This window comes from Lepidochelys olivacea (assembly GCF_965140295.1).
Source record: "Lepidochelys olivacea isolate rLepOli2 genome assembly, chromosome: 14".
Lineage (NCBI taxonomy): Eukaryota > Metazoa > Chordata > Testudines > Cheloniidae > Lepidochelys > Lepidochelys olivacea.
Window position 1 is genome coordinate 12,132,205 of NC_140424.1, and position 15,624 is coordinate 12,147,828.

Consider the following 15,624-nt stretch of genomic DNA (forward strand, 5'->3'; position numbering starts at 1 on the left):
GACTCCCCATTGGAGAGTCTTGCGGAAAAGGGCGTAGATTGGGACTCCAGAACTCCTGAGTTAATTCTCAGCTTTGGCACAAACTTCCTGGGTGACCTTGACAAGACATTGAGTTACACAGAGCTCTTCTTCAGGTCTGGCCCAGCTCTGTGCAACATGAAAGCTTGTCTCTATCATCAGCGGAAGTAGGTCCAATAAACGATATTACTAACTCCAGTGCGTCTCTAATAATCTGGGACCTGCATGGATACAACAACGCTGCAAATTTACTAGATCAGAGCAGTCACCCATCTAATAATCCAATATCCTGACCTTGACATCGCCTAGGGTTGCCAACTTTCTAACTGTACAAAACTGAACACCCTGCCCCACCCCTTCTCCAAGACCCCACCCTCACTCACTCCATCCCTCCATTGCTCACTCTCCCCCACCCTCATTCATTTTATCTGGGCTAGGGCAGGGTCTTCAGGTGCAGGAGGGTGGTGAAGGCTCCATCTGAGGGTGTGGACTTTGGGGTGGGGCAAGGTATGAGGGGTTTGGAGTGCAGGAGGGGGTTCTGGGCTCAGACAGGGGGTTGTGTGGGGGGGCAGAACGCAGCCTCCAGGAGGGAGTTTGGGTGCAGGAGGGGATTTGGGGTCCTAGTGCTACTTACCACAGCTCCCAGGAAGCACCTGTCAGCTCCCTGAAGCCCCTTGATGCACAAGTGGCCAGGGAGGCTCTGCGCCCTGCCCTTGTGCCCACAGGCACCACCCCCACAGCTCCCCTTGGTTACAGTTCCTGACCAATGAGAGCTGCGGAGCCGGCCCTCGGGGTGGGGACAACATGTGGCACCTCCCTAGCCAGCTATGCATCTAGAGGCTGCAGGGACCTGGCAGCCACTTCCGGGAGCCGCGCCGAGCTAGGGCAGGCAAGAAGCCTGCCTTAGCCCTGGGTCCCCAGGGTCCCTTTTCAACTAGGCATTCTGGTCAAAAACCAGACACCTGGCAACCCTAACATTGCCCAATACCAGATTTTCTGTTTCCAGACCAAATAGTCATGTCAATGAACAATAGTCCTGACCAGCTGCCTGATGCCACAAATAGTGGGCACGTTTCAACTTGAAGTGAGGCAATAAGAGGAATGGCTGCCTGCCTATCAGAGTAGATCAAACACTGCATCATCAAAGCCTACTACTGTGTTAAGACATTCACAACTATAGATGACAAGCAGGGCTTGATTTTTCAGCTAAGTCTCAACCAAGACATCAGGCTGCAAAAATGTGGACACAATTATTTGCAGGCACACAGTTAAATTAGCCAAAAGGGAGGCCCTCTGAAGATGAGGCGCACAAATTATACTGCCAAGTCTTGCTAGGGGCTTTTCTATTATACTGCTGCTTCCTAAGGTTGTTTCATGATGATCATGATCATGTCATTTTATTTTGTCTGTAAAGTGCAAAGCACGCTTACAGCACTATAAAAATAATCAAAGTAAAATCCTTCTTTTTCTAATAGTTTCCTGTTTGTTTGCTCACTCCCCCATTTTCCTTGTCTCTTGACTTGTAGCTCCTTTATATTTAAAGGTCTAACAGGTTTCGGGGAATATTTGGTTTCTGGCTTCGTGCTTACAGGGCTTGATCCAGAGCCCAGTGCAGTCAATAGCAAATCTCCCATCAACTTCCGTAGAGCAGCATCAGGCTCTAAACAGGGAAGATTTAAGTTACCAAAGCAGGATGGACCTCAGGATGTAAAACACTGCTGTTTGGAAAAGTGAGGACTTCTCCCCAAGAACACTGAAGCAGGAGCCATGATAGTAGAGAGGGTTGGTAAGAACTGAGAATGAACTGGGTTGTTCTAAGAAACCAGAACACGGTCTCTCCTTTACTTTCCTTTGCTAATGGAGGTGGAGCCGGGATGGCCTTGGTGAGAAAAGAAGAAGTGCCTATGATGCTGAAGAATGAATATTTGAGTACGCTTGCTAATGATTCAGCTATTGTTGTTGCTTCTACGTTTAATGACTCAAGGGATAGGTTCTTTCACTGGACATTGGTAGGAAAAAATCTATACAGTGCTGCAGGTGATTTAAAAGAGCTCTTTTGGAAAGAAGACATTGGATGACAAGATCCTGTGCCAAACCGAGTCAGTGGCCAAACTCAAATTACTTTGATGATAGAGGGTCAGCTCTCTGGAGGTGAGGAGAGTGCATACTGTGTACAGGAAATTAGTCATTATGAACAGGAAACACGTGTGCCTTTTTGACCAAAGCTCAGGAGGAATGCATTAGTCCAGCAATATGTCCAGATAATGAAAAATGTGCCTTTTAAAACCAAGTTAGCTAACATGATGTGAAACACCCCTCATCTTTCAGACAAAGAAGGTGCCTCCTCCAGCACCTTTAAAAAATCACATTCACTGCTCATAATATAGCCTAGGTGTCCTCCGCCTCAATTTTTTTATTTTCTAGATAAGGGCAAAGACAATCAGAGTTAGGCATCTATATGCCTTTTTATTTCTTTTCTCTTGTCTTGCTTTTACACCAGACTGCCTGCTCCCAAATGTTTAGGGGGCAGAAAATAAGTATAGATCTGTCACAAGCAGTTGGGCCCAAATTCACCCCATCCACTAAAAATTAAAAAGGATGAATTGATTCTCTAATGGCATATGCCCTACCATTAGTACTGCAGCCTGGCCGTAATTACGCTCTCCATCAAAAGTAAAGGGGCACAGGATCATGCCCAATATTAGTAAGGCATATTAAATTGCCCTAAGAGCATTGGCTAGCTAGCTCTGAGAGAGCTTTTGCATTCACAGACACTGACAGTTGAAAGTGAGCCTGTCCTAACTGCTACAGAGAAATCTGGTTTCTTTATTTATGCCTTTTAAACTTTAATTTCATTGGCTTTTTTAATACCCTGTAACATAGTGCAGTAGGAGCACATCAAAGCACATAACCATTACACAAGTATTTCTAGTACTTGCTTCTACAAATAGCCTTTGTAAAAATCACTGAAACCCAAGTGGAAAAGGAGGTAAGCCTTGCCCTTAGGTGCTACATGTGTAGTGTAGGGGCAGTCCTTATCTCTCTCTAATAGAGCACGACATAAAAGATACCCAGGCTGGGATTGTCAAAAATGCCCTAGGGAGTTAGGCACTAACTCCAATTCAAAGTCAAAAGGAGTTAGACACTTGGCTCTTTAAAGTTCCTTTGAAAATTCCAGCCTGAGATACTAAGGGGCATGACTTTGAGCAGCACTGACCACCCACAGTTTCAACTGATCTTAATTGGAGTGGTGGGTGCTCAACAGCTCACATGTTGATGAAAATGGTAGGAATACATAGAAAGAAAATACTGAACCAGCCTGCAAGCCAGCTTCAGGAAATCACAACACATACACGTGATGGAAATACCAAATTGGTTACTTCGTTGTTTTAATTGGAGACTCAGACAAGAGCGTGGGTGGGTGGCAGAACTCTGTCGAGTCTGGCTGGATTCCGAAGGGGAACCTGAATTGTCAAGAATTATTTAAATTAAGAAAAACAAAGAAAAAGAAAAAATTGGCTTGGCCACTTACTGGCAATTTTTAAAAATCCTTAAAAAACAAACAAACTCATAACAGCTCTATAGTATTTGTCATCCTCATGGATTTCAAATATCTGTATTCAGTATATGAATCACTTCACTTACCAGTAAAATGCAGCCACCTTTGAAACAGAATGTGACAGCTGTTTGCCAATACACTACATGCTTTATGGCAAGAAATGAAGACAATAATATCCAGTTGAAAGAGGAGGGCAGAGGGAAGGCAGAATTTAGGTGGAAACAGTGCTATTACCCATTTTCAAATATTTTCAAAAAGAAAAGGACTTGTGACACCTTAGAGACTAAGAAATTTATTTAAGCATAAGCTTGAGTGAGCTGTACCTCACTTCTTCGGATGCATTCAGAAGTGAGCTGTAGCTCACAAAAGCTTATGCTCAAATAAATTTTAGTCTAAGGTGCCACAAGTCCTCCTTTTCTTTTTGCGAATACAGACTAACACGGCTGCTACTCTGAAACCAAATATTTTCATCACCATAGAGGAGCTCTGAAACATTTAAGGAATCAGAAAGAGTTCCTGTTCTGCTCTTAACATAAAACACATACATCAGCATCATGTAAACTTACCCTCTCTCTGAGAGGTTTCAGAGTAGCAGCTGTGTTAGTCTGAACTTTGTCCTCACCCACAACTATTTCACATTTGGGGACAATGTTTACCTCCAAATCAGCAGCACTGCTATGGGTACCCACATGACCCCACAGTGTGCCAACATTTTTATGGCTGACTTAGAACAACGCTTCCTCAGCTCTTGTCCCCTAATGCCCCTACTCTACTTGTGCTACATTGATGACATCATCATCTGGACCCATGGAAAAGAAGCCCTTGAGGAATTCCACCATGATTTCAACAATTTCCATCCCACCATCAACCTCAGCCTGGACCAGTCCACACAAGAGATCCACTTCCTGGACAGTGTGGTGCTAATAAGTGATGGTCACATTAATACACCCTATACTGGAAACCTACTGACCGCTATGCTTACCTACATGCCTCAGACAGAGACAAACACCTACAAGATCTCTACCAAGCCTTCTTACAACTACAATACCCAGCTGATGAAGTGAAGAAACAGATTGACAGAGCCAGAAGAGTACCCAGAAGTTACCTACTACAGGACAGACCCAACAAAGAAAATAAAAGACCACCACTAGGCATCACCTTCAGCCCCCACCTCTCCAACGCATCATGAAGGATCTGCAACCTATCCTGAAGGACGACCCATCACTCTCACAGCTCTTGGGAGACAGGCCAGTCCTTGCTTACAGACAGCCCCCCAACCTGAAGCAAATACTCACCAGCAACCACACACCACACAACAAAAACACTAACCCAGGAACCTATCCTTGCAACAAAGCCCGTTGCCAACTGTGTTCACATATCTATTCTGGGGACACCATCATAGGGCCTAATCACATCAGCCACACTATCAGAGGCTCGTTCACCTGTGCATCTACCAATGTGATATATGCCATCATGTGCCAGCAATGCCCCTCTGCTATGTACATTGGCCGAACTGGACAGTCTCTACGTAAAAGAATAAATGGACACAAATCAGACGTCAAGAACTATAATATTCAAAAACCAGTCGGAGAACACTTCAATCTCTTTGGTCACTCAATTACAGACCTAAAAGTGGCAATTCTTCAACAAAAAACTTCAAAAACAGACTCCAACGAGAGACTGCTGAATTGGAATTAATTTGCAAACTGGATACAATTAACTTAGGCTTGAATAAAGATTGAGAGTGGATGTGTCATTTCACAAAGTAAAACTATTTCCCCATGTTTATTGCCCCCCACCACCACACACACAAACTGTTCCTCACATGTTCTTGTCAACTGCTAGAAATGGCCCATCTTGATGATCACTGCAAAAGGTTTCCCCCCACACCCCTGCTGGTAATAGCTCACCTTACCTGATCACTCTGGTTACAGTGTGTATGGTAACACCCATTGTTTCAGGTTCTCTGGGTATACAAGTTTTCCCACTGTATTTTCCACGACATACATCCGATGAGGGGAGCTGTAGCTCTCTGAGGATCAGCTTTATTATTAACTTAAACAACACAGACCTCCATCTGAGCTTCACTATCAGCTTGACTTTTCCTAGGACCCCTCCCTGCAAAACCTCCTCTATCCCTAATTCCCTTTGCTTCAGAGAGACTCTCAATCTTTTAACGTGCCTGAATTGGCACAAATAAGATCCATCTGTTGTGGTAACCAAGGTGAGTCAAACAGAAACTGCAGCCTTCTGTGCAAGCTCTTTGCACCTGATAAATAGGGCCAGGACAGGGTAGGTGTCACAGCTATTACATCCCTTCCAAAAAACCAGAGAAAGTATCACATGGACTACATCAGGGGACATGGGTTCTAGTTCTGTTTGCATGGTAAAGTTAACAACAGCATTCCCAATGAATTCAGTAGGAACAGGATTGGGTCCATTTTGTTTCTTTCCCTGAGCTGCTACAGTCTGTCCCTGGTACATGTGACCACTTATATTGGGTTTCCTATCACTCCTATCAAACAACAGCAGGTAGCATGTTGTAAGTAAGCAAAGCCATTTGCTTGGGAGCAGCCAGGCTTATGGCACAGTTTCTGCCAAGCTGAAAAAGCTGGTTTTACTATGCAAATTGTAATTGCAGCAATCTTTAAAGAAAAGTTGTTGACCAGCTTTAGGCTAGGTAAAAAGAAAACAATTAATGTATTATTTTCCTCCGTGAGGAACAATGTATAGGTAATAGCCCATTGTGAACATGAATAATACTGAAGCTGCAATCATTACAGTATAATTTTAACATCCTACTGCCTTTTTTAATCAATCTTATTGATGTTCATCACATCCATAAAGTGCAGAGGAATGGTTTTGTGAACTTAAGGAAAATATAAGATCTCATTTTGTTCCTCTCAGTTTCTTCGTTATGATGCTAATGACACCAGTCTAATATATTCTCCCTCCCCCATCTCTCACCACTGTTTTAATGTTCATTTTTGATTCCACTCTGATGGTATCTGCTTCCTTCAAGCAGTGACATGAGTTATGAACATTGCTTTAACTCCACTACTCACATCCAGAAAAGGATGGTGATATGCTGAGAGGACAAAATTACCTGCTGTAGAAATGGGGAGTTAATAGCAGAGGTCTACTGAGAAGCGAAATATATCATGATTGCCTGAGGTACTGTCCTAGAAGATAGGTGGAATATAAACATGGAGAGCAATAGTTGGGGGGTGGAGGAAAATGGACCTGTACAACCTCTTAATTCCACATGAAGGATCTAGCCAAAGAGATTAGTCAGTTTAGCAGGGGGGGTTGCACTCTTTTAAAGTCCATGGGCTAAATTATGGTTCTGAGAGGCAGTGAGGGTAAGCAGCTGTTAAGAATTGAGTAGTGGTGAAAGAACACATTATGCCTTCATAAGAGGGGCCACAATGGCCCAGTAGACAGTGCTACGTAAGGCCACACATAGAAGCTCCTAGAAAATACCAGTTTATAATGGCAGCACTGGCTACCATGGGGCAGAACTAAATCAGTGATTAAATGGTGTTTTCACTAGAAACCAGAAAGATCCCCTCTCTTGACTAACTCTTGTCATGACTAGCCTGGGTGGGGTTTTTTAAGCAGTAACATTTAGCAAAAAATGAGATTTGTTGAATGCTGGGAATGTATTCTCTTCAATTACCTCCAATTTGAGTCTCATTTTGGATCAACTAAGAGGAGTGTTTTCTAGTATCTAGGTCAAGAGGCTCAGTCATGAGTTGAGTTCTATTCCAGGCTCTGTCAATGGCTGCTCTAAGACACCGGGGCAAGACTTGTAACCTCTCTGCCTCAGTTTTACCATCTACAAAATGTGTGTTAGATGTAAGATACCTTTTCAAATACGAGCTTTCTAAGTCCAGCCCTCTTTTCTGTACCATAGCAAAATTCCTCAGTGTGAGAAGCAGCAACAAATGGTGGAAAATAAGCTTTAAATACCTGGATTCTTCCAAAGGTGGATGGAAGAAATCAAATAGCTAACACTTCTATGGCAACTTTTAAGGAATGTTGAGATGAAGTTTTTTGGGACTACTTACTCAGAATTTATATGAATGTTCAAAGGCCTGATTTACCTAATATACCACTTGCAAAATTTAACCTAAAAGTAGTAATTACTGAACAAATATTGAGACAATTTAATTGAGAAAGCTACAATACTGGATTCTGGAGTTGTTTTTTAATTTCAGAGCAGGAATGTATTGAAGTAATTCAAAAGCTTTCTGGATAGTCAAACTGTCTATTGATTCATAGAGTTTTATTTTAGACTTTCCTCTCCTTCTACTAGCAGAAAGTGAGAGAATAGCAATGCAAAAAAAAAAAATTGAAAACTTTTCAAGTAAAACACAGAAGCAACCAGCTCAAAGTCATCACTGAACTGCAATGAAATTATTCAAAAATTGTTTGTTACCACATGCTTGCCCTCAATCTGCCTCATATCTTGTAATTCCTGAGAGAGAGAGAGAGAGAGAGACTTTTTTCCAACAGGAAACAATTACTTGGACCCTTGCCAATTTCCTATTAAAAATGAGTATCTACACCCAGCTAGTTGTGTGCAGACAAAAAATCAGTGAATATATAATTCCAAGCACAATATTATGCAAATATATTCAACAACGCGCCTTTCTTAGGAGGGAAATAGAGCCTGCTAATGAAAATAAAACCTATGTGAAGCATTCAAACTATATCCTGATCTGTTTTTTTCTGTGATGTGTTTAAAACCAGTGGTAAAGATTACACTTATATAACTGATTTTATAATTATGCTGTGAGATGAGAATCTACAGGAAATGAAAGGGCATGTAGCACCTAATAAACTATAGAAACAGCCATCGAAAATTAGCCACACATTTGAACAGTTTAAAGTGATCTGCTATAAGCCTCTTCAAAGTTAATTTTCTTCCACAGCAATTAACTTAATCTCTCCTTAAATGTTAAATTATTTGCTGGAAGAGAACATATTTTGAAGAAACTGATATAAAAACTTCAACAATTGGTGTTTTTCATTTTATAAATTTCTTCGTTAATTCATGTAATTTTAGTCAAGCTTCCAGCTGACCAGCAATTTACAACAAAACCTGAACATAGACTTTTTTTAAAAAGTAGATTTGTAGGAATTCCAAACCTTCTGTATTGTGTGTTTGGCCATTTTATAAGGTAATCTTCTATGCCTCAGATATGTGCAAACAAGGTGATCTAATACATGTATTTATGTTAATCAGATTAAAAGTATCAAGAACAAGAAAGTTATAAGAAAAGGAGTACTTGTGGCACCTTAGAGACTAACCAATTTATTTGAGCATGAGCTTTCGTGAGCTACAGCTCACTTCATCGTGAAGTGAGCTGTAGCTCACGAAAGCTCATGCTCAAATAAATTGGTTAGTCTCTAAGGTGCCACAAGTACTCCTTTTCTTTTTGCGAATACAGACTAACACGGCTGTTACTCTGAAGAAAGTTATACTACATTTTCAAATCAGCAAGGGCCACAGCTGAAGCTTATCAAAGTCCCTGAAGAGACTTCTATTGATTGGATCAAGCCCTAACCTATCAGGATGCAGTCTGAATGCTTCACAATGCTCTTCAGTCTAGTGAGTCACTTAGTACTCAAGTTACTGCATCAACACCTGTGCAGAAGACAGAAAAGGGTAAGGAACAGGGCCAAGAGCAAGCTGTATGAACTGGGGGAAACTGGATGGAAGTCTGTGGGGCCTCTGGGAGCCATCCAATGCCTCAGGAGTTTGCTGGAAAGGGAAGATAATCTATATGTATCAGAGAGTGAATGCTTACTTTTTGGCACTGAAGCATAAACACTATATAGAAACATCCCAAAACACTCCACATTTATTAGAATCTATATTAAAATTCTTGAATTAAAGATATTCAGTGCTTTATTTTAAAAATCTACCAATTCACTCTCTATAAAAAAAAATCAAAAATCATATTGGCAAGGTAAAAATTTTGTTTTGACAACAGAGTCATTAGCTACAGTCTGACAGGCCACTGTGTGCCACGCTGCAAAGTGTTTCTTTGATTAGAACAGAGATTTAATATTCTGTGAATCAAAGTGCAATGCACTGGGTTTTCTTTGCTTACAAAACAGAGCTCTGTCACTAATACAGAACAGTGATTACCAGCAGTATCTAGCACATACCACAGAGTCACAACTACAATGATGGATGGAGACAGAGAGGTGGAGGAGCTCATGACAGCAATTTAGCTATTAGACAGCACACATTTAGCAGCCATGTTATGTGGCCTGTTTGGTATAGTGCAGTGTATTGAAGAAACCGGATACAGTTGTGACAGTACATGTGTAAGGTGAGTGCCATGTAAGGGTATCAGGTAAAGCTCCCCTATGCAGGGGCTCTGAGAAGCAGTTCAGCTCACCATCACCACCACCAGCGCTGAGGGCTTCAATATCTTCCATCCCTGCTTCAGTGGCCCCTATGGATCACAGCAGGGGTGCTGAATTGCTAAGGTGATGATGTGCTCCAGCCACACCCTTTCTACTCCAATGCACCCCTAGCACATCTTCACCCTGCTGTGCCCCAGCCCCACCCTGAATGCTGCCCTGAGCCTGGGGCTGAACTGGAGGCTATGCAGAGCCAGTTCTGTGCCTGGCATACCGAGCCCTTGTGTTGGGGTTCTCACCAGAGGGGAGGGGTCTCATGCTGACCTTTGAACCAGCTCAGCTGGCTCAAAGAGCCCTAGGGTGCACCTAAAACAGGCCCATAGAACATGGACGTTCTTTATTAGTCTTTGTTGATATATTTGACTATTTTCCCTGGCTGACACTGAAATGTAATACAGGAGTAGTATTCAGCAGCAAAGCCCAGTGCCCTACAACCATCCATACACAATCAAAGGAGCTCTGCAGCATTAAGTGAATGAAAGAACTGGGCTGCCTGCCGTGCGGTATTCATAACCGGCACGTACAGACTCATCTGTTTCCATGATTCCATCTTGATAGCTTTCATCATCATTATCTGACAGCTGCACTTGCTGTAAGATTTCTTTCCTAAGTAAGAAAAGCACTGGTCTGAACAGCCTCACATGCATGAATAACATTTCCAGCAGTAACATTTGCCACGTCAGGAAGAGCACACAGCATATCAGAGGTTGATCTAATGACTCCTGACAGTTGTGAGTGATTAAAATGCTTCACCCCTCCATTTTAGTTTCATTCACAATTGATGTAGGAAGAATATCACAATGTTGCCAACAACTAACAACTGGGGAAGGGGTAACCAGTCTCCAACTGTCATCTATGAAATATAAGTATGGACCAGGGATACTAGTTAGTTCTGGTAGTTTACCAGCTTCAAGGCAGCCAACAACAGCTGATGGCAGCACTGCAGTGCCTTACAATTTTAAGTTATTCCCCCCTCTCGTGACTGATGCCTTATCTGTTAGCACCCATACTTAACATTTCTAAGCTGTGTTACACAGATGCAAAGACTCATAAATAAGCACATAAATTACCTTGCATTTTAGGATATGCAAAAAGAAAAATCTTGTAAGCAGTCCTCAAGAACCACGGGAGGTTCTGTTAGCATACTACACCAATCAAACGTTCAAGTTAAAAATCTGTTCCCAAAACATAGTCTGGTGATAGCTTTCATCCTCTGTTGCATAGCACATCACATGGGGCCCAAATTTGCTACCAGAGGTAAGAGTTAATAGGAAAAGAATCAGCCCCCAAAATGCCAGAGCTGGTTGGTAACATTGCATTGCATTCCATTCCTTAAAATATATCTAGCCATGTTTAGAAAAAAATGAAAAAACCCACAAACCAGGTTGTTTCATGGGTACCAATTCTATAAGCAGTTGTTAGGGCCCCACTCAAGTCAACAGTGCTCCACTTGGGCTCAGGGTCCACCTGCAGAGAGATGTTTTGGGGTCTTAGTGCGTGTTTTGACCCATCTCTCCTCTCTCTCACTACTGACAGACCCACAGGTATAGCTTTGCGCAAGTTCTAGCCCACTGGCAGAGCAGCTCCAATGAAGTGGGCTGTGACTACCCCTCACCCAAGGCTTTATGGAAGGGGAGAGACATGGGGTAGTACCTTATCTCTACAGGGCCAGATGGGTATGATGTGTGTTCTCCACCCACATGCATACACACCCCTGAATGGATCCCCGGACCAATACAGTAGGGTCTTGGGAGAGAGGCTTCTGCAGTGGCAGCTGACTCTTTCCACACAGGAGATCTCCATCAAGGCTCTTCAGAGCATAATCACATCCCCAGACTTTATAAACCTACATGCATCAAAGTTTTACCTGGACAGGACAAGATCACTCTTGGGAGCTGCTGGTTTTGTTCAGGATTTTATTTAAAATGCTTGATAAATGCAATAGCCCCTTTTCAGAAAAAAAAAAGTAGCTTTGTCCAATCTCCCTTGTGCACCTGCTCTGCACATGACAGAGTATTTTAAGGCTCCCAACTATGGATGCCAAGCTCTCATAATCCAGCAGGATACATACAAATCTTCACTGGCAGAATGATGACAGCTAAAAGGATACCCCCATTAACAAGGACTGAGGCAGGAGACAATTGAAAACTCCTACATTGCACGCCCAGCAAGATGGTTTATAGCAGGATGGCACACAGAAGCTTAGGAGGCTAATTGCCCATAAATCATTAAATCACACAGAACCACCAGGACAGTAGAGTAGTCATAATTTGGAACAATTCTTTAAAAAAAAAAAAAGCTAGCTATTATTTCATTAGCAACGTTCTGAATTCATTCATATGTGAAACCTTGAAATTGAATTCACCACGTATTACAGAAACCTTAGCCACACTCAGTATTCAAACAATTCATCTGTCCCTATACAAGCAATCACTGATAAATGCATTCAGGTTATTCTTAACAGGAGATCTATTTAAAAAAAAGTGACAAACTTTTAGATACAACATGGCAAACTCTAATATTTTATTCCATTACAATAACTGTATCTGAGTAGGAATCCACAAAAATATTGAATGTATTTATCTTTGTTTTAAAGATAGCAATTATAATACTGCTGATTATACACTACAGCACCAATAATTTCCCTGCCATAGTTAGAGGATGCTTGCTTTAGTATAAAACTCCATATCATGTCATACTATTTGACCAGCCTGGCTAATATTAAATATATTCATGAGTATTTAATACAAATGGAGAAAAGTATATGAACACAGCTGCATCTGTCTATTAGAATGCATGTTGCACAGTAAGTATTAATAGGAAGCCTTTGGTTATTAATATTACTGGAACACTGTTTAAAAGAAGTGCTGTTAACCTCAGTGTCCTGGCCAGGTTCCAACGCTGGTAATTCCGTTCTGCATACCAGAATTCCCCCTGCATTTAGAGACAGGACCTCTGGCTCTCAACAAACGTTGTAAGCTAGAGGAGCTGTTCCACTCGCCCATCAGAGGAACTGCCGTATGTTAGCAGAGTTATTCCATTCCAATAGAGGGCAATGGTACAAGCTACTATACTGTGTATTGCAAAGATCAGAAGCCTCTAAACTGCTTTTAGAGGAGTCAGTTAACAATATTGCAAAGATAAAGAGCATCCTTAGTTTTCAGAAGCATTTGCCCTTAATATTTCTGCTGCCTGTACTGTAGCCACAGCGTGGAATGTACTATTAAAGCAGACTAACACCACCAGAGAAGGACTTGACGAAACAGGCCGCTCCTCAGTCCTTAGCCAGACTCTCTCCCTGCATGGGTCATGTTGATTTGTATGTTCCTGATTAGTTTAGTTTCAGTGCAGAGAAGGAAGAATCAAAGTCAAAAGAAAAAAAGATTTGACATGGCTTAAGAGGATTCCATATTCTCCTTCAAGCCCTTCTCTGTATCTCCTGCTTTTTTCAATTTTAAAAGTCAGGGATGAAAGGAATCTTGTCACACTTCATGGGGATTGAGACAGCAGACTCCGCTAAGTTTCAGAAGTGATATGCCCAAGCAATTTTTGTTGTACGAGTTCAAGTGCTTCAAACGAGCTAAAGTAAATACACTAAAATCTAAGTAAGATGGAGAAAACATTGTAGGGCCAGATCTTCAGCCAGTGTAAATTGCTTTAACTTCAGTGGGGCTATGCTAACTTACACCAGCTGAGGATCCAGCCTAGAATTCAGGGCAGGGGCCATATCTCACTCTGCATAGTACAAAGGAGCCCTGATCATGGTATAGGGTGCTGCTAGAATACAAATAAAGCACTGACCAAGGTTTTGTTTTCCTTTAGGAAAGTAAGAGTATTCAGCCACAGTATGCCACATAGTAATGCACACCCCTGGAACAAGTGATTCTCTAGATAGTCACTCGAATAAACTACCCAAGGTCAGAGAACCACAGGGACATATTCTGAATCCAGCACCTCACTCCACCTGTGGTTCTACTGATTGTGAGAATCTGGGCCATAGAAGTTAGAAATGGGAAAGGCCTATTAAGTCATTTACACCAACCCGTCCAACCCATCTACTCAGTAGTGTAGGTTCACGCCATGCAGTACATTTTCTAATATTTTACCCAGGCTCATCTTAAGTCATGGAATGTGACTTCCACCTCTTTCCTTGGAATACTATTCCACAGCTTTATACAGTAGAAGGGTTTCCTGATATTCAGCCTAAATGTTCTCTGTGTTAGTTTATTCCCCCATAATTATACACTCATCAATCTTTAAATCATCTCTCTTCCTCCCTGGCATTTGCTTAGGCTTCCCTAATGCTTTATGCAGTCTAGTTTTAAGTGTCTCAATCAGGATTAAATTCATCAGTTCATGTTTGTCCACACATTGGGTTCACATCAAATTTACCTGCTGTTGATATTGTGTTTCCACTTCAGTTGGGTGCAACTGCAGACATCTTCATTTAAACTTGCACAGCTGGGCCCATGTAGAAGCAGTGAACTGAAATCTGTAAAAGGAAAAGCACTTTTCCAGGAAGAGCTGAGTCTTGTTGGCTTTTTAAACATTTGAAACTATTGTGAAGTTCCCCAAAAGGTTGGAAATCAAAGTGTTCTTCTTAAAAGGGGCAAGGAAAGATTACTTTCAAAATAAACCTTTTAATTGAAAGTTAGTTTATGAATCTATATTGATAGATACCATACATAAAATCAATGTGACACTTCACATGGGCCTGAACTTTTAGGATTTCTACCCAGGGAACACTAGCTCCAACCCCTCAGACAGAGGCAAACACCTACAAGATTTCTACCGAGCCTTCTTACAACTACAATCCCCACCTGCTGAAGTGAAGAAACAGATTGACAGAGCCAGAAGAGTACCCAGAAGTTACCTACTACAGGACAGACCCAACAAAGAAAATAACAGAATACCCTAGGCATCACCTTCAGCCCCCAACTAAAACCTCTCCAACACATCATCAAGGATCTGCAACCTATCCTGAAGGATAACCCATCACTCTCACAGATCTTGGGAGACAGGCCAGTCCTTGCTTACAGACAGCCCTCCAACCTGAAGCAAATACTCACCAGCAACCGCACACCACACAACAAAAACACTAACTGAGGCACCTATCCTTGCAACAAAGCCCATTGCCAACTGTGTCCACATATCTATTCGGGGGACATCATCATATGGCCTAATCACATCAGCCACACGATCAGAGGCTCATTCACCTGTGCATCTATCAAAGTGATATATGCCATCATGTGCCAGCAATGCCCCTCTGCTATGTACATTGGCCAAACTGGACAGTCTCTACGTAAAAGAAAAAATGGACACAAATCAGACGTCAAGAATTATAACAACATTCAAAAACCAGTCGGAGAACACTTCAATCTCTTTGGTCACTCGATTACAGATCTAAAAGTGGCAATTCTTCAACAAAAAACTTCAAAAACAGACTCCAACGAGAGACTGCTGAATTGGAATTAATTTGCAAACTGGATACAATTAACTTAGGCTTGAATAAAGACTGGGAGTGGATGGGTCATTACACAAAGTAAAACTATTTCCCCATATTTATCTCCCACCCCTGCTGTTCCTCAGACGTTCTTGTCAACTGG